Raw genomic sequence first — 24,804 nt, forward strand, 5'->3', positions numbered from 1 at the left:
TAGAGCACTTGGCTCCTCCCTTCTCTCTTTTCCCAAGCAGCTAGTCACACATAACTGAGGTGTCAAGACTATGTGTAGGTAAGAGCCCAAACCAAGAGATTTCATTACTCATGACTCTATATGACCTGGGTAGTTTATCTGAAAGATGGGTGTCCCCTCATCAGGAAAGGAGTGCTATATTCTATCTAGAGCATTATCTAGAGCTAATGCTGGATCTCTGAGTTTATACCTACACAGTCTCTCTAGGAGAAGGTGGTGTTTATGACTTCAGGTAAAATAAATATGGCCCATGTTTGAAGACTGAGAGACTATCATAGTAGTTTTATAAACACACCTGGTGATTTTTATCCTTTTTCATTTTTTAACAAAACATTTAAGGAAAATTTAATATTCCTGTGTGCAACTGTTGAGATTTTTTGTTTTGCTTTCTCTTCCATTGTTTGTTTTTCTCTTAGTTTATCTTCATCTGTATTTATTATTATTGTTGTTGTTATTGTTATTAAATGACAAGTGGTCATTGAAACATAATACCTGGCAGTAAGTAAACTTGTTTTCTTTTTTTGTTAGCGTTAATAGAAACCTGTGGTTTTCCTGAGACAGGGAACTGATTATGCTTAGTATTTTTGTGACATATTGGTAGAAAAATGTATAGTCTTATTTGTAATAACATGTCAGTAGTTTACACTGAGAGGAGGCCAGTCTGAATTATATTTTTTATGGAAACATATACTTTAGGCACAGATTTTAAGTACATAGTTTCTGCAGTTGATTTAATGAATAAAACATTTTAAGTAAGGGGCATCTGTTAACTTGTCCCTTTGCTAATATATGTCTTTTAAAGATTTTATTTATTTATTTATTTATTTTTTTTGCGGTACACGGGCCTCTCACTGTTGTGGCCTCTCCCGTTGCGGAGCACAGGCTCCGGATGTGCAGGCTCAGAGGCCATGGCTCACGGGCCCAGCCGCTCCGCGGCATGTGGGATCTTCCCGGACCGGGGCACGAACCCGTGTTCCCTGCATCGGCAGGCGGACTCTCAACCACTGCGCCACCAGGGAAGCCCGGTCTGTCTTTTAAAGATTTTAAAAATTCTTTTTAAAGATCTTAAAACTCAGCAAGAAAAGGGAGGAAGAGAGATGGAGCCATAGTCCTATCATCCAGACCCAGTATTTCTGTTATATGTTGGAATATTTTCTTTCTCTTAAGGTTTTTAAAAATCTGTATACAGCTTTGAGGAGTGTTTTTGTTTTATCATAGCTAAAATCAAACCCACCTTTACAATTTTGTACCTGATCAAGCCTTTTCTTTATCATGTTAATGATACCTCCAGCCAGGCTCAAGCCATGAGTTATGACAAATTTTGAGTTGGTAGGAATGAAAAATAATGAGGCATTTCTGGATTGATTCTTTTCCTAAGGCATCTGCATAAAGCAAACAACCCCTTCCTCCTTTTTGTACAGGAAAAAAGAGAATGGAGGTGAGACCTTTGTGAACTGTGCTAGTCATCTGGTCTCAGTCCAGGTTAGTTATGTAGTTACCCTGTTATAACTATGTATTGTGTATGTTTTTAATGAAAGAATTTAAAATACCATTGTTGCAGTAAAAAATTAGTGTCTGCATGATTTTTCTGTCTCTTGGCTTCTTTTTCATGCATAGCACTAATAGATGAAGCAGAACAGGTGGTAATTGCCATTCGCACACTGAGACTTGTGAATAGCATCTGTTTATGTCTCTTTTACCATCAAATGGTTAGCATAACCTTCTCTTCACTGCTTTTCTATGTGGATGATAAAAGTCTATCGTGAGTCATTATAAGGTGTTAATTTACACTCTTTTTCTAACATGGAATAGGTGAAGAAGAAAGTCCATCTGGTGTTTAAATATGACTATGATTTGAATCAAACAATTAAAAAGAAGGCCTAATACTTTTGAGGTTATTTTGGAATATTGGATCAAGTAATATGTGCCAAAGATATCAATTGCAAGCCAGAGTAGTTCCATAAATAGATGCATTAGTTAGTAATGTGTAGTCTGGATTTTAGTTTTGACACGTAAAAATTATTTACTTTATTTTAGACAATAAAACATTCAAATCCTTATGGTCTTCATCTTGCTTGTAATTATTTGGTTTTATTAGCCCACTCTTAAATGTCATAGTGTGGTATTTGTTTATGCATGTTGATGCAAGTGCATACTTTTTTATCACTTTATTATGGAAAATTTTAAGCCTATAAAAAATAGAGAATTTTATAATGAACTTCCATGTTCCCACCACCCAGCTTTGATAATTATCAACTCATGGCCACTCTTATTTCCTTTTCCTCACCAATTGCCTTTCTTCCATAGCATTTTGAAGTGAATTCCAGACATAACATTGGTAAATATTTTAGTATATATCTTTAGAAGTCACAGATTCCCTTTTTTTTGTTGTTTTAATTGCGGTACGCGCCACCCCCACCCCACCCCCGTCGCGGAGCACAGGCTCGGGACGCGCAGGCCCAGCGGCCATGGCCCACGGGCCCAGCCGCCCCGCGGCACGCGGGACCCTCCCGGACCAGGGCACGAACAGGCGCCCCCTGCATCGGCAGGCGGACCCCCAACCACTGCGCCAGCAGGGAAGCCCACAGATTCCCTTTTAAAAAACATAATGATAATACCATCATTATACCACCTTAAAAATGAATAATTTCTTAATATCAAATATCCAATCAGTATCTACATATTTTAATTGTTCTATAGCTTTTTTAATGGTTTGCTTAAATCCGGATCCAAAAATATCACTGTGATGTGAACTTTTATTTATTTAAAATTTTTTGGTTGAAGGTATGAGGTTATTTTCTTATAGAGTTTCCCACAGTTGAAATTTTGCTGATTGCATACCCATGCTGTCATTTAACATATCTTCTGTTTTTTCTTGTCTTAGTTATATATTCCTGTATAATAAGTTGCCTCAAATTTAGCAGCTTAAAATAATAATTAACTTTACCTCACACAGTTTCTGTGGGTAATGAATTCAAGAGTGGCTTGTTGAGTGGTTATGGCTAGGGGTCTATCATGAGATTGCATTCAAACTGTAAGCTGGGACTGCAGTGGAGGAATTAGTCTCCACCTGTTGAAGGGAGAAGTATCAAAGAATTTGTAGACATCTTTTTTTTTAATAGTTAAACTTCTAATTAATTATTTTATTGAAGTAAAGTTATTTATAATAATATATTCGCTTAAGGTGTACTACATAGTATTTTTATAGCTTATACAACATTTAAAGTTAATATAAAATATTGGCTGTATTCCCTGTGCTGTACAGTATATCATTGTAACTTACTTATTTTATACATAGTAGTTTGTACCTCTTTATCCCCTACCCCTATTGTGCCGTCCCCTGCTTCCCTCTTCCCACTGGTAACCATTAGTTTGTTCTCTGTATGTGTAAGTTTGTTTCTGTTATATTCATTCATTTATTTATTTTTTAGATTCCACATATAAGTGATAGCATATAATATTTGTCTGACTTATTTCTCTAGGAATAATACCCTCCAGGTCCATCAGTGTTGTTGCAAATGGCAAAATTTCATTCTTTTTTATGGCTGAGTAGTATTCCAGTCTGTGTGTGTGTGTGTGTGTGTGTGTGTGTGTGTGTGTGTGTGTGAGATCTTCTTTATCCATTCATCTGTTGATGGACACCTAGGCTGCTTCCATATCTTGGCTATTGTAAATAATGCTGAGCAGAACATCGGGGTGCATGTATCTTTTTGAATTAGTCTTTTCATTTTCTTTGGATATGTACCCAGGAGTGGAATTGCTTGATCATATGGTAGTTCTGTTTTCGTTCTTTTGAGCAATTTCCATACCATTTTCCGTCCTGGCTGAACCAGTTTACATTTCCTCCAGCAGGGTACTAGGGTTCCCCTTTCTCCACATCCTCTCGAGCATTTGTTATTTGTGGTCATTTTGATGATAGCCATTCTGACAGGTGTGAGGATATCTTTATTGTAGTTTTGATTTACATTTCTCTCATGATTAGTGATGTTGAGTATCTTTTCATGTGCCTGTTGGCCATCTCTAAGTCTTCTTTGGAAAAATGTCTGTTCAGGTCTTCTGCCCGTGTTTTATTTGAGTTGTTTGTTTTTTTGATATTGAGTTGTATGAGCTGTTTTATATTTTGGATTCTCATGTCTTGTCAGTCATATCATTTGCGAATAATTTCTCTCATTCAGTAGGTTGTCTTTTTGTTTTGTCAATGGTTTCCTTTAATTAGGTCCCAATTGTTTATTTTTTGCTTTTGTTTCCTATGCCTTAGGAGACAGATCCCCAAAAATATTGCTATGATGTATGCCAAAGAGTGTTCTGCCGACTTTTTCTTCTAGGAGTTTTATGGTTTTCGGTCTTACATTTGGTGTAGCCATGTTTTTCTTCACTACACTTATTTCATATAAATTGGTAGTCAAATGTAGACAAGGATTGGCTACATAGTTTGCAGAGCCCAGTGCAAAATGAGAATATGGGGCCGTTGTTCAAATTTCAAGATGGGGACAGCAGAACATTAAACCAAAGATGGGGTCTTTCTGAGTACAGAGCCCTGGATGATTGCACAGATGATGAAATCAACCCTGGATGTAGAGGCTTGATCAGATTCACATTTGATTCTCATACACTTTTTTTTCTCCTTACAGTACTACTTGATAGATGCTGAGTACTTTATCTCTCCTGGTGATGTTGGCAGCCATTGGTGATCATTAGCTAGATCTATTAATTAATTATAGATTTATTTATCTATTAGCCATAATACTTTCAAAAAGAGAACTTACCTTAAGTATTTGGTTACCCTGACATCTAATACATACAGGAAAAACAGTAAAACGCTTGGTTCATTTGGATAATGAATTGATTCTCTAATGTCTTTTATTTATTATTATTTTAAAGATTGATTTATTATTATTTATTTGTGGCTGTGTCGGGTCTTAGTTGCGGCATGCAGGATCTTTTGTTGTGGCTCATGGGCTCTTTGCTGGGGTGTGCAGACTTCTCTCTAGTTGTGGCATGCAGGTTTTCTCTCTCTAGTTCTGGTGCACAGGATTCAGGGCACGTGGGCTCTGTATTTTGCAGCATGCAGGCTCTCTAGTTGAGGCGAGTGAGCTCCGTAGTTGTGGAGCACGGGCTTAGTTGCCCCGTGGCATGTGGGATCTTAGTTCCCTGACCAGGGATCAAACCCGTGTCCCCTGCATTGGAAGGCAGATTCTTTACCACTTGACCACCAGGGAAGTCACTCTAATGTCTTTTAAAAATGATTGATAAGTTTTTTTTTTAATATTAACATAAACATGGATTTTTTTATGTATTGTAATCCATTGTAGTTATTACCCTTATTGATACTCATTGTCTCTCTCTTTTTTTTTTTTTTTTTTTTTTTTTTTGTGGTACGCGGGCCTCTCCCGTTACGGAGCACAGGCTCCGGACGCGCAGGCTCAGCGGCCATGGCTCACGGACCTAGCCGCTCTGCGGCACATGGGATCTTCCCAGACCGGGGCAGGAACCCGTGTTCCCTGCATCGGCAGGCGGACTCTCAACCACTGCGCCACCAGGGAAGCCCCATTGTCTCATTTTAAACTAGCATTTAAGTAGTCTTTGGTTTTCTGATGGTAAGATATTCCAGGTTTATTGTGTATATTTCCTTCCTCAGACCCGAAATTAGCCGTTTTTCTAAAGAGCTTTGTTTACTTTTTCAGAAGTGGTATTATATAGACTATAATACACATAGAGAGTAATCTTGGCATTAGCGCTGTTCATTTCTACTCGTTTGATCATTGTTTGTTCAGTGAACAGAGCTAAGAAGTAAGTATATGTTAATTGCATTCATCATATTCTGGAAATTGATACTTCAGATCTAGGACTACATTTTTAAAATTCAACTTCAGTGATCTTACATTTGTGTATTTCCTTTATTATATGCTGAAAATCCTACTTCTCAGTGATGCTAACTATAACGCATTTGTTTTATACAAGAGTCACACACAGTAGTCTCACAATAACAATTTCTACATTACCATTAATAATATTAGTAAAAACGTTTAAAAATTTTCCTCCCTCAGTTCTTTTTGTATATTTAGGTATCTATTTCACTAGGGTTATACAGTCAAGTTGCTATGTTTTAAAGTCACTTGAATGTACAGGATCATGTTTCATTTTCAGTCTTCTAAGGATTTTTAAATTTTAATTTTGCTTTATAATTATCAGAGTGTTTACATGATTCAAAGTTAGATGTTAAAAAAAATATTCAGAGAAATCTGGCTTCTGTCCCCTGTTCATCCTATTTTCTCGCTCTCAGAAGGGAAGTTTTTTTAATAGTTTTTTAAAGTTTGTTTTAAACATAAGCATATATATTTTCAAAGCCCGCCCTTAGATAAATAAAAGAATAGTGTATACGGTTTTCCTGTATCTTTTTCACTTAATGTATCCTGGAGATAATTCTATAAGAGTATATAGAGCTAGTCCTCATTTCTCTTCACAGCAACCATGTTGATGTACCATGGTTTATTCAGCCTTTCCCCCTATTGACGGACATTTGGATTATTTCCAGTCTTTTGCTATTACAACGGGTGCTGCAGTGAACAGCTTCGTGCTCTTTGTATTTTTGCCTGTTTCACTTTGGAAGATTCCTAGAAGTGGAATTGCTGTGTCAAAAGGTAAATGCACATGCAAGTTTGCTAGATACTGCCAAATTCCCCTTCATAGGTAGGTAGTATATACCAGTAATGTATGAGACTGCCATTAGAGAAAGTTGTCAAACATTTGGGTATTTGCCAACCTCATAGGTTAGAAATATGTATCAGTATAGTTTCAGTTTGCATTTCTCTAATGGAACATCTTTTCATATTGATTGGAGGAATGGATCCAGTTTTTAAAATTTTTGTTTTGGCTGCATTGGGTCTTCATTGCTACGCACGGCTTTCTCTAGTTGCAGTGAGCAGGGGCTATTCTTCATTGCGGTGCTCGAGCTTCTCACTTCGGTGGCTTCTCTTGTTGTGGAGCACGGGCTCTAGGCACGTGGGCTTAACTAGTTGCAGCATGCGGGCTCAGTAGTTGTGGCTTGCGGGCTCTAGAGCGCAGGCTCAGTAGTTGTGGCGCACGGGCTTAGTTGCTTGGCAGCATGTGGGATCTTCCCGGACCAGGGCTCGAACCTGTGTCCCCTGCATTGGCAGGCGGATTCTTAACCACTGCGCCACGAGGGAAGTCCCTGGATCCAGTTTTAATGATTTCTGTGAAACTGTCAGGTTATTCTAACAACATTTATTAGAAAATTCATCTTTTCCCTATTTATTGAGATACTACTATTTTTTAAAACATCTTTATCGGAGTATAATTGCTTTACACTGTTGTGCTAGTTGCTGCTGTATAACAAAGTGAATCCTCTATATGTATACATATATCCCCTCCCTCTTGTGTCTGCCTTCAACCATCCCTACCTCACCCCTCTAGGTGGGCACAAAGCATGAGCTGATCTCCCTGTGCTATGAGGCTGCTTCCCACTAGCTATCTGTTTTACATTTGGTGGTGTATATATGTCCATGCCACTCTCTCACTTGGTATCAGCTTACCCTTCCCTCTCCCCATGTCCTCAAGTCCATTCTCTATGTCTACGTCTTTATCCCTGTCCTGCCTCTAAGGTCTTGAGAACCTTTAGATTCCATATATATGTGTTAGCATACGGTATTTGTTTTACTCTTTCTGACTTACTTCACTCTGTATGACAGACGCTAGGTCCATCCACCTCACTACAAATAACTCAATTTAGTTTCTTTTTGTGGCTGAGTAATATTCCATTGTATATATACGTGCCACATCTTCTTTATCCATTCATCTGTTGATGTACACTTAGGTTGCTTCCATGTCCTGGCTATTGTAAACAGAGCTGCAGTGAACATTGTGGTACATGACTCTTTTTGAATTATGGTTGTCTCAGGGCATATGCCCAGTAGTGGAATTAGAGGGTCATATGGTAGTTCTATTTTGAGTTTTTTAAGGAACCTACATACAGTTTTCCATAGTGGGGTATCAGTTTACATTACCATTAACAGTGCAAGAGGGTACCCTTTTCCCTACACCCTCCCCAGCATTTATTGTTTGTAGATTTTTAAATGATGGCCATTCGGACTGGTGTGAGGTGATACCTCATTGTAGTTTTGATTTGCATTTCTCTAATGATTAGTGATGTTGAGCATCCTTTCATGTGTTTGTTAGCAATCTGTATATCTTCTTTGGAGAAATGTCTATTTAGGTCTTCTGCCCATTTCTAGATTGGGTTGTTTGATTTTTGGATATTGAGCTGCATGAGCTGCTTGTGTATTTTAGAGATTATTCCTTACTAAGTTGCTTTGTTTGCAAATATTTTTTCCCATTCAGAGGGTTGTCTTTTCATCTTTTTTATGGTTTCCTTTGCTGTACAAAAGCTTTTAAGTTTCCTTAGGTCCCATTTATTTATTTTTGTTTTTATTTCCCTTTCTCTAGGAAGTGGGTAAAAAAGGATCTTGCTGTGATTTATGTCATAGAGTGTTCTGCCTATGTTTTCCTCTAAGAGTTTTATAGTGTCTGGCCTTACATTTAGGTCTGCAATCAGTTTTGAGTTTATTTTTGTGTATGGTGTTAGGGAGTGTTCTAATTTTATTCTTTTTTTTTTTTTTTTTTTGCGGTATGCGGGCCTCTCACCGTTGTGGCCTCTCCCGTCGCGGAGCACAGGCTCCGGACACGCAGGCCCAGCGGCCACGGCCCACGGGCCCAGCCACTCCGCGGCACGTGGGATCCTCCCGGACCGGGGCACGAACCCGTGTCACCTGCATCGGCAGGCAGACTCCCAACCACTGCGCCACCAGGGAAGCCCTAATTTTATTCTTTTACATGTAGCTGTCCAGTTTTTCCAGCATCACTCATTGAAGAGGCTGTCTTTTCTCCATTGTATATTCTTGCCTGCTTTATCAAAGATAAGGTGACCATATGTGCGTGTGTTATCTCTGGGCTTTCTATCTTGTTCCGTTGATCTATATTTCTGGTTTTTTGCCAGTACCATACTGTTTTGATTACTCTAGCTTTGTAGTATAGTCTGAAGTCAGGGAGCCTGATTCCTCCAGTTCCGTTTTTCTTTCTCAAGATTGCTTTGGCTATTCGGGGTCTTTTGTGTTTCCATACAAATTGTGAAAGTTTTTGTTCGAGTTCTGTGAAAAATGCCATTGGTAGTTTGATAGGGATTACATTGAATCTGTAGATTGCTTTGGGTAGTATAGTCATTTTCACAATGTTGATTCTTCCAATCCAAAAACATGGTATCTCTCTCCATTTGTATCATCTTTAATTTCTTGCATCAGTGTCTTATAGTTTTCTGCATACAGGTCTTTTGTCTCCTTAGGTAGGTTTATTCCTAGGTATTTTATTCTTTTTGTTGCAGTGGTAAATGGGAGTGTTTCCTTAAATTCTCGTTCAGATTTGTCATCATTAGAGTATAAGAATGCATGAGATTTCTATGCATTAATTTTGTATCCTGCTACTTTACCAAATTCATTGATTAGCTGTAGTAGTTTTCTGATAGCATCTTTAGGATTCTCTATGTATAGTATCATGTCATCTGCAAACAGTGACAGCTTTACTTCTCCTTTTCTGATTGGAATTACTTTTATTTCTTTTTCGTCTCTGATTGCTGTGGCTAAAACTTCCAGAACTATGTTGAATAATAATGGTGAGAGTGGACAGCCTTGTGTTGTTCCTGATCTTAGTGGAAATGGTTTCAGTTTTTCACCATTGAGAATGAAGTTGGCTGTGAGTTTGTCATATATGATCTTTATTATGTTGAGGTAAGTTCCCTCTGTGCCTACTTTCTGGAGAGTTTTTATCTTAAATGGGTGTTGAATTTTGTCGAAAGCTTTCTCTGCATCTATTGAGATGATCATATGGTTTTTCTTCCATTTGTTAATATGCTTTATCACATTGATTGATTTGCATATACTGAAAAATCCTTGCATTCCTGGGATAAACCCCACTTGATCATGGTGTATGGTCCTTTTAATGTGCTGTTGGATTCTGTTTGCTAGTATTTCGTTGAGGATTCTTACATGTATGTGCATCAGTGATACTGGCCTGTAGTTTTCTTTCTTTGTGACATCTGTGCATGGTTTTGGTATCAGGGTGATGGTGGCCTCGTAGAATAAGTTTGAGAGTTTCCTCACTCTGCTATATTTTGGAAGAGTTTGAGAAGGATAGGTGTCAGCTCTTCTCTAAATGATTGATAGAATTCGCCTGTGAAGCCATCTGGTCCTGGGCTTTTTTTTGTTGGAAGATTTTTAATCACAGCCTCAATTTCAGTGCTTGTGATTGGTCTGTTTATATTTTCGATTTGTTCCTGGTTCAGTCTCGGAAGGTTGTGCTTTTCTAAGAATTTGTCCATTTCTTCCAGGTTGTCCATTCTATTGGCATTTAGTTGCTTGTAGGAATCTCTCATGATCCTTTGTATTTCTGCAGTGTCAGTTGTTACTTCTCCGTTTTCATTTCTAATTCTATTGATTTGAGTCTTCTCCCTTTTTTTCTTGATGAGTCTGGCTAATGGTTTATCAATTTTGTTTATCTTCTCAAAGAACCACCTTTTAGTTTTATTGATGTTTGCTATTGTTTATTTCTGTTTCATTTATTTCTGATCTGATCTTCATGATTTCTTTCCTTCTGCTAACTTCGGGATTTTTTTTGTTCTTCTTCCTCTAATTGCTTTAGATGTAAGGCTAGGTTTTTTATTTGAGATGTTTCTTGTTTCTTGAGGTAGGATTGTATTGCTATAAACATCCCTCTTAAAGTGCTTTTGCTGCATCCCATATGTTTTGGGTTGTCATGGTTTCATTGTCATTTGTTTCTAGGTATTTTTTGATTTCCTCTTTGATTTCTATGGTAATCTCTTGGTTATTAAGTAGTGTATTGTTTAGCCTCCATGTGTTTGTATTTTTTACAGTTTTTTTCCTGTAATTGATATCCAGTTTCATAGCAGTGTGGTCAGAAAAGATACTTGATATGATTTCAATTTTTTTAATTTACCAAGGCTTGATTTGTGACCCAAGATATGATCTATTTTGGAGAATGTTCCATGAGCACTTGAGAAGAAAGTGTATTCTGTTGTTTTTGGATGGATTGTTCTATAAATATCAATTATGTCCATCTTGTTTAATGTATCATTTAAAGCTTGTGTTTCCTTATTTATTTTCATTTTGGATGATCTGTCCATTGGTGAAAGTGGGATGTTAAAGTCCCCTACTATGATTGTGTTACTTTCGATTTCCCCTTTTATGGCTGTTAGCATTTGCCTTATGTGTTCAGGTGCTTCTATGTTGGGTGTATAAATATTTACAATTGTTATATCTTCATCTTGGATTGATCCCTTGATCATTATGTAGTGTTCTTCATTGTCTCTTGTAACAGTCTTTATTTTAAAGTCTGTTTTCTCTGATATGAGAATTGCTAGTCCAGCTTTGTTCTGATTTCCATTTGCATGGAATATCTTTTTCCACCTCCTCAGTTTCAGTCTGTATGTGTCCCTAGGTCTGAAGTGGGTCTCTTGTAGACAGCATATATACAGGTCCCGTTTTTGTATCCATTCAGCCAGTCTATGGCTTTTGGTTGGAGCATTTAATCCATTTACATTTAAGGTAATTACCATTTCTTAATTGTTTTGGGTCTGTTATTGTAGGTCTTTTCCTTCTCTTGTGTTTCCTTCCTAGAGAAGTTCCTTTAGCATTTGTTGTAAAGCTGGTTTGGTAGTGCTGAATTCTCTTAGCTTTTGCTTGTCTGTATAGGTTTTAATTTCTCCTTCGAATCTGAATGAGATCCTAGCTTGGTAATCTTGGTTGTAGGTTTTCCCCTTTCATCACTTTAAATATGTCCTGCCACTTCCTTCTGGCTTTCAGAGTTTCTGTTGAAAGATCAGCTGTTAACCTTATGGGGATTCCCTTATATGTTATTTATTGCTTTTCCCTTGCTGCTTTTAATGTTTTTTCTTTGTGTTTAATTTTCTTTTTTTTTTTCTTTTTTGCGGTATACGGGCCTCTCACTGTTGTGGCCTCTCTCGTTGCGGAGCACAGACTCCAGACGCGCAGGCTCAGCAGCCATGGCTCACGGGCCTAGCCACTCCGTGGCATGTGGGATCTTCCCAGACTGGGGCACGAACCTGTGTCCCCTGCATCGGTAGGTGGGCTCTCAACCACTGCACCGCCAGGGAAGCCCCCAGTTTTATTATTGAATAAACATTAGACCAGGATGTGATGTGTATTACAGGTAGTCCACTAAGAGACTGCAAAGACAGGAAGGAATTTCACTCCCTTACGTAGCCAAGTAGATACTACCCACTCCATACATGTTCCAAGATAAACAATAGCTAGTCCTCAAGGAAGAGGACTCGACGGAGCCAGTTGTCACAAGTCGTTCATCTTAACTTTATCTGGTAATTGGGGCCGACCATCAGTGTTAGCTTCTTGGCTTGATCCAGAGGAAAACAAACTTCATGTCTTTATGACAGGAAGTAGCTTTGCAAGTTGGAGAAGGTCCCCCAGTGGGGTTTGGCTCCGACCTTCCCATCTGACCTTCCCACAGAAACTGGGAGGGAGGGGTGCTACCTTCCTAGATACTTACCTTTCAAAGAGATGACTCCCAGGTCCTCTGAGAAAGACATTCCTGGGTCCTAGAGCTGACAAATGTCCTATCTAGTTTTCAAAAGGATTTATATGCATCACAGAAGGAGAAAGTACTTAACAATTATAAGTTTTCTAAAGTGAATGCTCTGAGAAAAATGAGGTAGGAGAAGTCTCTTCTATTATTTTCTACAGGAAGAATTCAGCCTCTTATTAAAAAATTTTTTTTCTTCTTACACTACTACTGACTCCAGTGAAAAATGCCAGCAGGCATTAGCCACAGGAGAACAGACCACACTAACCACAGGACAGCCTCCAAGAGGAGAAGCTGTGCCTTCTAGGCTCTAGCATATCTTGGTCCTCCATCAGGAGGGCATGACTGCCTGTGGACCTGTGAGTTGGACCCAGCCAGTTGGAGGCTCCTCACCCCTTCCTCGTTGGACTGTATGTTCTGCCCACCATTTCCATAGCTGAAGTTATTTCAAGCATGCAGCCTTCAGAGAGCAATGTGATGTTGAGACCACCTGGATTATACACGTGACTGAACCCACCTAAGGCCTTTATATATACCTTTAAGATTGCATCTCCTAAAGCAAAGGAAATAAAAGCAAAAATAAATAAATGGGACCTAATTAAACTGAAAAGCTTTCACAAAGCAAACCATTGACAAAATGAAAAGACAACCTACTGAATGGGAGAAAATATTTGCAAATAATATGACTGATAAGGGCTTAATATCCAACATAGATAAACAGCTTATGCAACTCAACATCAAAAAACAAATACCCAATTAAAAAACGGGCAGAAGAACTGAATAGACATTTTTCCAAAAAGGAAATGCAGGTGGCCAATGGGCACATGAAAAGATGCTCAACATCACTAATCATCAGGGAAATGCCAATCAAAACCACAATGAGATATCACCTCACACCTGTCAGAATGGCTATCATCAAAAAGAACATAAATAACAAATGTTAGTGAGTATATGGAGAAAAGGGAACTCTAGTACACTGTTGGTGGGAAAGTAAATTGGTGCAGCACTGTGGAAAACAGTATGGAGGTTTCTCAAAACACTGAACATAGAACTACAATATGACCCAGCAATTCCACTCCTGGGTATATATCCGAAAGAAACAAAAGCACCAATTCAAAAAGATAAATGCACCCCAATATTTATAGTAGCATTCTTTACAATAGCCAAGGTACGGAAGCAACCTAAGTGTCCATCAACAGATGAATGGATAAAGAAGATGTGGATATATATATATATACAATGGAATACTAAGCCGTAAAAAATAATAAAATTTTGCTATTTGCAGCAACATGGATGGACTTGGAGGGCATTATGCTAAGTGAAATAAGTTAGCAAAAGACAAATACTATATGATATCACTTACATGTGGAATCTAAAAAATACAACAAACTAGTGAATATAACAAAAAAGAAGCAGACTCACAGATACAGAGAACAAACTAGTGGTTACCAGTGGGGAAAGGGAAGGGGGGACAGGCAAGAGGTAGGGGATTAAGAGGTACAAACTACTAGGTATAAAATAAGCCATAAGTATATATTGTACAACATGGAGAATATAGCCAGTATTTTATAATAACTATAACTGGAGTAGAACCTTTAAAAATTGTGAATCACTATACTGTACACCCGTAACTCATATAATATTGTATATCAACTACATTTCAATTAAAAAAATAGGAGAGAAAAAGATTTTGGCAGGCAGGTACAGAGATCTACTTGTCTTGTGGCACCTTGCTTGTAAGTTCCCTTGCTTATTAAACATGCTACCTACCAATCTGGAGAGGCCTGCCTCTTTCCACGGTCTTTCCTTGCCCTCTGTGTATAGGGACCAGTTCCAGATTTCACCAGGAAGCTCCCATGGTTTTGAATCAATAGCCTGGAGACGAATTAGCCAAGAAACTTGTTTAAACTGCAGATTCCTGAACTCTAAACTCCAGTCCCAACCCCAGAGAGTCTAAATCAGTCTGTTTAAAAAGGACTCAGGAATTTGAATATTTGGCAATCTCAGATCACACTTCAAAAAACCATAGCAAAACAAACAAAAAAATAGCAAAAAAAAACCATAGAGTGGACTGAGCTCTGGAGTCAGATGGATCTGTCTTTGAATCATTATTAGCTGAACAGTCTCAGGAAAGTTACTTCTCTGAGAATCAGTACTCTTATGTACAAGGACATTTGCTTGTCAGGATGTGAGGATGACAAGAATGCATATAGAATGCCCCAGACAGTGCCTGGAATGTAGCATGTGCTTGATAAATAGTGGCTGCCATTCCAGTTATGATTGTGTAAGCCACTAACCGTAATGTTTAGAAATGGACCTCCAACATAACTTTATGAAAGTTTATGAAAGGCCACATAAACTCTGAGGTCTCTGTATGATTAACTGGTGAATCTGACCTCGTGAATGCATTTGATTGGACTTTTTTTTTTTCCTTTGGCAAGTAACAGAAATGAACTACTATAAACAAGACAAAAGAAAATGAGCCACATTTATTATAAGGATACTGGCTGTTGTCTGGAATGCATGGATAGGAATTTAGTTGCTGAATACTTGGTAGATCTGGGAAGATGAGAGCCTGTGCTGGAGGTGCCTCCTTTCGTCTCGACTTGCTTTTGAGAAGCTGCTTCATTCTCCCTCCTCTCTGTAGACTGCTTCCTGCTTTGAATGTGAACCTGAGGCTCAGGATGCTGTGGGAGCCAGACGCTCTTGCTGGCAGCCAGGAAGTGACAAGCATGAAGATAAAGCCAAGGAGCGGAGGGCAGAGGAGGGAAAACAGAGAGCAGGCATCCCTGGCAGCCTGGTCCAGCTGCCGAACTGGCCCTGTACTGCCCGCGCTGGACTTCCTGTGATGGGAGGGAAATAAACCCTCTGTTTAAGCCACCAAAAAGCAGGATTTTCTGCTACCTATGGCTGAGCACGCGCCTTACTGGGATGGAGGTTTGGGTACTTAGAGTCTTGTCACAGTTATTCGCAAATGGCCCTGGGACAGTTGTATTTGTTCTCCTCTGGCCACATGTTTCAGGGAAATTGTGCCAGATTCTAACTCGATTTGCTTGTAGTGTTTGACTGGAATCTCCAGGGGGCACGTGCAGTCTGGCCTCTGTTAACTGATTCTTTGTGTGGTATGCAGTCAGCTCCCAGAGGTGGGCCTACTTCTCCTCCCTGTCATGACCAAGAGGCAGCACAGAACTTTCACCAACAGCAGTATGTGTTTCTTAAACTGTGTCCTGTCCAGGGTCTCACTTCCTGGTGGGCTTCCCGAGACATCTGCCAAGTCTGGTTTCACTAAGGACTTAAAACCCTTCAGGGAACCATTTTCACCCTGCCTGGTTAGCTTTTCTGTTTTACGTAGCCTGGGGCACTGGTTGAGCCGAGATAACCCTAACACTGCAGAGGAGGTGTACTGGGGAGATGACACTGGGTTTAGGTGTCCCACTGTTGTATTTATATCATTTGTTAAACACAAATTATTTCCATCCCACCTTGATGGTGGGTGTCATTTCTTGCATAGACAGTCATGTTCGCCTACTCACTGATGTCCTTGTCACCAATTTCCCCCTTCCCAAGCCATCCTGTTTACTATAACCAGGGTAGCCTTTCTGAAGGATCTGGCAGAGGAGCACTCAAATTCCTGGACATGGATTGGCTCACATTAGCAATAGGTAGGACTATGCCTGCCAATATGCTCCTTGGTCCTGTGTCCTGTCCCAGCTGGTGAGCTGAGCAGGAGGCTGCCTTCCCTGTTTGGGCGTAGCCACCTTACTGTTTCTCTTCCTCTGAAGTCTCTGCAGGGCTGTCAGTGTCACTTGGTCCCTACCTTGCTGGAAGAGACCTGGAAAGGCCAGCCCTGTGTTAAGCCTAAACTGTGTGCTTTAGCCCAGTTTAATAAAAATCTCTGCAGTGGAATGAGGAGCACAAGTCCAGCCCATACTAATCAAATGGGTCATGTTTCCCATTTTCTCTTGTCTCGTGGGAGTTTATCTCCATCAAGAACATCCCATGGAAGAGAATCCAAAACAGGATTCAGGTACCCTGAGTCCTCTAGTCAAGTAACAGTTACTAATACTCCAAAGCCCTTCTAAGCCTTACAGCTTATTATTATAACTAATATTACAAATTATTATTATGCCATCTTATTATTACCTTGATTCTCTCTGTCTAGAGAAGGGGTTACAAATCTAAATTTGTAGCCTTTGGAAGCCAGGCAGGTAACATGAATGAACAAAGCAAACCATCATGTGTCTCCCCCCTATCTCTTGTTCTTCTGTCTGTGACAGACACATGGGTTCAGAGAAACATTTCTCTCAACTACATGAAAAACAAGGTCAGGTTCAATGACAAATGGCGGCTGAGACTCATCTTGGTCTTGGAAAGACCGTAGGGAATTTCAGGGACTGTGGCAACTGAAAAGTGAGTGCTCTGTGTGGGGAAGCTGACTGCTACTCATATCCAACTGATTTAAGTCCATGTGGGTATACAGGCCTACTGTCACCAGCAGTTCTACATTAAAAAAAAACTCCAGATTTCAGATTTTTGGGGGGAAGGGAGAAATTCCTCAATTTTAAATATTATCTCAATGTTTTAAAAAACAAACAGTGTGTGGGTCAATTAAAAATGTCTGGGAGCCACCATATTTTGCCCTTTGGCTCAGAAGATGAAGCTCGGACCACTTTGCTTGACACATAAACTTCTTCATGAATCTACCTGTGCCACCTCTTGCTTCATTTCCTACCTCTCTCTAGACATTCTGTAGCCGCTCAGTGCTACATTTCGTACTTTCACCTTTTCTGGCCCCATGCTTTTGCATGTGCTGTTCGTTGGACTGTCCTTCCCTGGCTGATTAATTTTGTAAATAGTTCATTCTTACATATCCACATCAAAACCATCTCCTGTTTCAAGTCATTTGTAACCTCCCTGCCACCTCCCAACCAGGCAGAGATACAGTGTCTCTTTTCTCTGGGTTTTCTGAGCAAAGTACACAGTCTTCTTACAGAACTTAACAGAATCTCTTGTAATGATCAGGTGCATGCTCGTCTTCCCTGCTCATCACTGAGGCTGTGCCTATGCGTCCCCAGCACTCAGCACAGTGTCTGGCCCAGGGTCAGTGCTCAGTGACTACTGTGTGAATAGATGAATAAACAAATTCACTATGCACTACACTTATGTTAGAGTTAATTTTCTTGCAAGATGCCTTCACATTTGTTGCAATAAAATATTTGTGCATGTGTGACATTAGTTATCACTTTACGGTGCCCACTTTGAATGGGTAAAACATAACTAACTTGTCTTAGGAGTATTTATATGTTGCTGACCTCTCAAGGTGGTACTGCTCTTTTCCAAAGGAAGACATCTGAAGTGGTATCCTTACTCCGGAGCTAAAACATTAAAATTTAATGGAATAGCTTCATGCTTTGTTAAGAGCTTATCTGATCAAGAAGGGATAAGAAAGGGAGGAGGGATGATACGGGGACTTTTTTTTTTTACACAATTCTTTCTCCAATGCTATGGCAGGATTAACAGGAGAGTTAAAACAAGGATGAATATGTATGCTGTATCCACTGACAAAGCAGTAAAAAGTAGTTAGCTGTGAAATTCCATTCGTATTTGTTTACTATTCTAAGTACACTTCCAACCCCTCCCTCTGGCCACCCATGCCACTTGACATTTTTCTCATCTGACAGCTTGGAGGTAGGAATTTTGTAAATGTCTCTCTTGGGGTTAGTTTTCAAAGAAAAGGAAAGCATGCTAAGTGCAATGGCTAAATTGTAAATTTCATCAAACTTGTACCTTAAATAAGACCCCAATAATAATAGGCTGAAATCTTGTCAGGCTGTGTTGGGTCTGCTTTGTTTTACATGGATTATGACAGTGGAACCACAAAACATAGCCTTTTGAGTGCTTTTACCCATTAGCTTCATCAGGTAATTGCCGTCTTGTAGTCATCAATAACAATGAAGCTTGACACCTTGGGAAGGAGAAGTGAATCTTTCCCCTTACAGATCTGGCAGGAAAGAAAAGTGCCTTGATGAATGTACTGCGGGCATATGAGTGTTCAGAGCCCAGAGAAAGGAAGTAAGATGAGTGCACAATGGAGTAGCTTTGACTTGCTTACATTAAGAACACTCGTTTCATTTCTCCATGGTCCTCTTGACTTGTTCAGCATCCAGTAGGATCTCAGTAGGCTCCCTGCTGGTCATCTCTGCATGAGTATTCTTCAGAAAATGCTATTTCTTGAAAATGTAAATTAAAAAAAAAAAAAACTGGTGGTAAGAGTGGGAAAACAAATAGCAAGAGATGGCTTCCTAACTCCAGTTTGTTTAAACAGAGGGAAGAAACACAAAGCAATGAGAAGGTACAGAAGAAAAAAAATCCCATATATCTGAAACCAAGAATTTTTCCCCCAAATCATTTATTGTGAAAAATTTTGTGTTCTTGGTTGACCCTCATCTTGGAAAGGTCACAATTTTCTTGGGTTAGAAATATTTATTAGTATCTCTGGAATGAACAGTATGGAAATCTTTTGCTCTAAGAAAAGTTTCTGGTCAGTAAAAAGAGTCAAATGTATATCTAGATTAACTTTACATCAAAAATGTTGACTTTGGGAGATTAAATTGCCAGATACATTTTCTCTTGTGTGAGATAAATTGTTGGGAGCTTTCTTGGTATTATTAAAATGTACATTTTTACTGTCGGTTCAGAATTTACTGAGGGAAACATAAGAATTTGAGTTACCTCTTAAAATTAGTTTAGGCTGGTTTGGAAGGGACACATTTTGGAGAAAGGAGGTCATACTTAAAGCCATTTTAGTAGTTCTTATATTTAGCTACACATATTATTCTTCAAGGCTGTGAAGGGTTATGGACAGTGGATGCATATGAGAATTCCCTGGGGAACTTTAAACTGTACTAATGCCCAGCCTTCCCCCAGATATTCAAATTTAATTGATCGTGATGGAGAAAATGGAAGGGGCATTCGAGCGTGTGTGTGTGTGTGTGTGTGTGTGTGTGTGTGTGTGTGTGTGTATGTGTGTGTGTATCTGCATGTTTAACATTCCCCCAAGTGATTCTAATGTGTTCAGAGTTGAGAACCACTGGAATCATGAAGATGGGATGATCTGCTGTTATGGATTAAACTATGTTCCCTCAAAAGATTTGTGGAAGTCCTAATTCCTGGTATTTGTGAATATGATCTTGTTTGGAAATAGGGTCTTTACAGATGTAGTTTATATATATACGTATATATTTTATATATATATTTCATTGAAGTAGATTTACAATGTATTAATTTCTGCTATACAGCAAAGTGATTCAGTTTTATGTATACATATATATATTCTTTTCCATTATGGTTTATTAAATATTAAATATAGTTTCCTGTGCTATACAGTAGGACCTTGTTGTTTATCCATTCAATATATGATAGTTGCATCTGCTACTCCCAAACTTCCAATCCATCCTTCCCCCATTCCCCCTCCCTCTTGGAAACCACAAGTCTGTTCTCTATATCTACGAGTCTGTTTCTGTTTCATAGATAAATTCATTTGTGTCATATTTTAGATTCGACACATAAGTGATATCATATAGTATTTGTCTTTTTCTGACTTGCTTCACTTATTATAATAATCTCTAGGTCCATCCATATTGCTGCAAATGGCCTTATTTCATTGTTTTTTATGGCTGAGTACTATTCTATTGTATATATATACCACGTCTTTTCTTTTTCTTTTTAACATCTTTATTGGAATATAATTGCTTTACACTGTTGTGTTAGTTTCTGTTGTATAACAAAGTGAATCAGCTATACATATACATATGTTCCCATACCCCCTCCCTCTTGCCTCTCCCTCCCACCCCTCTAGGTGGACACAAAGCACCAAGCTGATCTCCCTGTACTAAGTGGCTGCTTCCCCCTAGCTATCTATTTTACATGTGGTAGTGTATATATGTCCATGCCACTCTCTCACTTTGTCCCAGCTTACCCTTCCCCCTCCCCGTATCCTCAAGTCCATTCTCTATGTCTGCGTCTTTATTCCTGTCCTGCCCCTAGGTTCCTTAGAACCATTTTTTTTTTTTTTTTTAGATTCCACATATATATGTGTTAGCATACGGTATTTGTTTTTCTCTTTCTGACTTCACTCTGTATGACAGACTCTTGGTCCATCCACCTCACTACAAATAACTCAATTTCATTTCTTTTTATGGCTGAGTAATATTCCATTGTATATATGTGCCACATCTTCTTTATCATTTCATCTGTTGATGGACACTTACGTTGCTTCCATGTCCTGGCTATTGTAAACAGTGCTGCAATGAACATTGTGGTACATGACTCTTTTTGAATTATGGTTTTCTCAGGGTATATGCTCAGTAGTGGGATTGCTGAGTTGTATGGTAGTTCTATTTTTAGTTTTTTAAGGAACCTCCATACTGTTCTGCATGGTGGCTGTATCAATTTACATTCCCATGACCACATCTTTATCCATTCTTCAGATGTAATTATTAAGTTAAAATGAGGTCAGACTGGATTAGGGTTGGCCCTAAATCCAATATGACTGATTTCCTTATTAGAAGAGGAGAGCCACAAGGAGACATAGACACACAGGAAAGATGATCATGTGAAGACAGAGGCACAAACTGGAGTTATGCTGCCATAAACCAAGGAATACCAAGGATTTCCGGCCAACACCAGAAGCTAGAAGACACAAGAAAGGATTATTCCTTGTAGCCTTTGGAGGGAAGATTTCAAACTTCTGGCCTCCTCCACAACTGTGAGACAATACATTCCTGTCGTTTTAAGACACCTAGTTTGTGGTAATTTGTTATGGTAGCCCTAGGAAACCGGTATATCTGTTGCTCTCCATCATTTAGAAGTATGGCATGAACTTGTAGGAAAGATACTGAAAGGAGATTCATTTTAATAAGATTTGTTAGATCCTCAGAGAGATTCCAGAAAGAGATTTTGGGCTGTTGGCTATTAAAATAATGTGACCAACCATATCAGTTTTCCCAGGACTAAGGGAGTTTTGGGTACGTGGAACTTTCAGTGAGTGTGAAATTTAGGAAAGTCCCAGGAAATCCAGGACAAATTGTTCACCCCAGGATGGAGGCTTGTCAAAGCAGATTGTCAGAGAGTCCTGAATGACAGTAGCTAAATCAATGTGGTTCTCTAAATTTGGAAAGAACTTAAGTAAAAGTGTGTTAAAACGAATGGTTCTGAACTACTCTTGGCTTTGGCTTTTCATTGGATTTGTGTGTTGAAAGCCAAAATTTGTGTGTTGTTTTTAGACTTCTGAAACAGGAAGATTAGCAAATAATCAAATCTCTTTTACCCAATGAACCTGTTGTTTCCTGTCTATCATGGAAATCAGGAATCAGATATGGTTTCAGGGGAAGCCTGATGATCTGAGTCTGGCCAGATGAACTCCTTTCAAGAAACACAAGGTCATCTCAGAGGAAGCAGGATTTGTATTCCATGACTGAGAAGTGATGGAAGCCAGGACCCAAGGTGACTGAGAGTACCTACCACTCAGGGAATCCTGGAGATGAGCCACTTCTTGTCAAGTCTCATCAGAGAGCCATTCTGATGCATTTTACTGCCTGATGACAAAACTGTTATGTCACAGGAGCCAAACCACCTGGTTGAGTTCTAAGATCCACTCTCCTCATACTGAATTTGGTTATGGGATGAGTCGTGTTACACTTGTGCTTCCTTGTGTCTGTCAGTCATGACAATACTCGTAAGAATGTGCTAGGTTGGAACTATGATTCTTGAAAGAAAACAAATGACTGTGGTGTCTGTGGAAGAAAGGCTTCATCTTTGAAATAATAGGTCATTCATTCTCTCTGATGGAAAGTGCAAACTTTTCTTTAATTAGCAAGTATTTCCTAAAAGCAAGTACCCCACGCATTTAGGAAGAAATTCTAATTAAATATCTGGTCCAATTGGATTGTTGCCAAGAGGCAAAAGGTTTGCTTTCAAGGACACTGAAATTTCAAGTGCTGCCTTGGGGGAAATAGTGATATCACGCTGCATATGCAGGAGTAACTGTGGGGGCCCGAATAGGACAAAATCCATCCTGTTTTTAACGTTCCATATTCCATATTTTTGTTGTTCAACATGGACACTCACTGGAGAATGACATTTTGAAGAGCTATCACAGAGCATTTCATAGGCTCTTTGTAGAGACTAATATTTTTGGTTAAAAGTACTAAATTTGGTTAGGAGTGGGCGGAGGCATTCTTGGGGACCAATATTTGTCTTTATTCTTTGTGTGACTTTTCTATTCCTAGTCGTCTTCTCCTTCTCAGATAAAATCAGAATAAAAGGATTGACTCAGCCCGTTTATTTTCAGGATATTCTGAAAATTGACTAATAACTATAAAGCACTTTTCAATTTAAAAACAAAAAACATTATTAATAAAGAATAGTATTATTAGCTGGCAGCATGTAACCTTAAGGCTCCCAGCCACCGTGCTAGAAGCTGCACTGATATTTACAATCCTGCCAGTTGTTCCCTTTTCTGTAACGTGTATTCCAGATTATGAATCTCTTCCTCACATAACAGAGGCATCTTTATCTTGGTCCTTTTTGGCCACAGTGGTTTTGGCCACAGTGGTAAATGGGGATGTACTGACTGTCAGCCTGACACCTTCATTAACATTCTGCTGACCTCTGCTTCTAAGAAAGAATACCTGGTGCTATGTCAAAAGGCTACAGAATGTTTTTCAAAGCCGTTCCTTTTTCTGGGCAAGGGATGGTGGTAGAGACAATATTTATACCTTTGATTTTATGATTTCCACGTCATAACCAAAGCTGCCAAAGTGACTGAGTTTTAGATTCCACTTGAACTTGGCTTTGTGCAATGCAAGAAAACCTCTCTATTTAAAAACCACTGCCACAAAGTAATAGATAAGTCTCAGGCAGATAATCCTCCCCTAGCACACAACTTAATAAATAAACCATGCAACCCTCTGCATACCACACTGATTTTCCTAAGAAATCTGTTCTATTCAGTCTTTTAATTTCCCCAGTGTTCACAGTCATGCTGGCATTTTCAGCAGATAAGCCCACACACTTTTTCCTTAGGGGAAAAAAAAAAAAGTTTTGACTAAAACAAAATGTGTTCTGTGCTAAATCATTATTTTCAAGCAGTGCCTTTTGTTTTCTTGTTTTTCATATTATCAAAGGGATGAATCTTAATCCTGTGAAGAGCATGGCTGCTGATCATGCCAAAACTGGATCTGCCTTAATGTGAACAACTGCTTTCTACCCCTAACGCTGATGTCAGGCATTGAACACTGCCCAAGAGGATTTGGGAAACCCTAAGTCTCCAAAGCAGAAATAAAGGGAAAGTCTTGTCCAAGATTACTTTAGTAACATGCAGTTACTTGTAATACTAATTTGCATAATGCCCTCCCTTTTAGCAGCGACTTCACTGCTAAAACCAAGTGGTATTATGAAAAAAAAAAAAGTTTCCAGTTGCCTGAGCTCAGAGGCTAACACAGGAATGATGCCCTTGTAACAAAAAGCATAACATCCCTTGTTGGCAGAGCCTCTGAAGGCCTGGTCTGGGTACAATTCTTTTGCACATTCTTTTTACTTTCAGTGGTTGGGATTGAGTTCTTAAAACTGGTCTTGCCAATGACAACCAAAGTTACTTGCCAGAGCAGAAAGCAAAAAAGAAACAAAAAATCTTAAATTATGCATTATCTTTAGAATGGGCCTGAGGTTGGGGTCTGGCCTCTGGGCATCAGCGGAAGAAATTAGAGGAGGTGGAAATTTTCATATGAAAAAAAAAGGCTCAGCAATTTCTTTTAATGTTAAAACCTATAGCTATCCTGCGACTCAGCAAGTCTGCTTCTAGATATTTACTTAGGAGAAATAAAGCATATGTTTACCAAAACACTTGTACAGATATGTCCAGAGCAGCTTATTTATCACGGCCTCAAACTGTAAACGACCCAAATGTCCGTTACCAAGAGGGTGAAAAAACAAACTGTGATATACTCACATAATAACCAATAAAATACAGACATGGATGAACCTTGAAAACATTGAGTGAAAGAAGCCAGATACGAAATAGTACATACTGTCTGATTCCACTTACATGAAGCTCTAGAACAA

The 24,804-nt window shown here is 39.0% G+C and overlaps 1 long non-coding RNA gene across 1 annotated transcript; it reads left to right on the plus strand.

Moving 5' to 3' along the window:
• Positions 1-3,173: 3,173 nt before the first annotated feature.
• LOC137206242 (uncharacterized) lies at positions 3,174-17,838 on the plus strand. Its single transcript, XR_010934559.1, has 2 exons — positions 3,174-12,204; positions 12,902-17,838. It is a non-coding gene; the product is annotated as an uncharacterized lncRNA (long non-coding RNA).
• Positions 17,839-24,804: the final 6,966 nt, after the last annotated feature.

The sequence above is a fragment of the Pseudorca crassidens genome, chromosome 14 (genome assembly GCF_039906515.1).
Source record: "Pseudorca crassidens isolate mPseCra1 chromosome 14, mPseCra1.hap1, whole genome shotgun sequence".
In the NCBI taxonomy this organism is placed as follows: Eukaryota; Metazoa; Chordata; class Mammalia; order Artiodactyla; family Delphinidae; genus Pseudorca; species Pseudorca crassidens.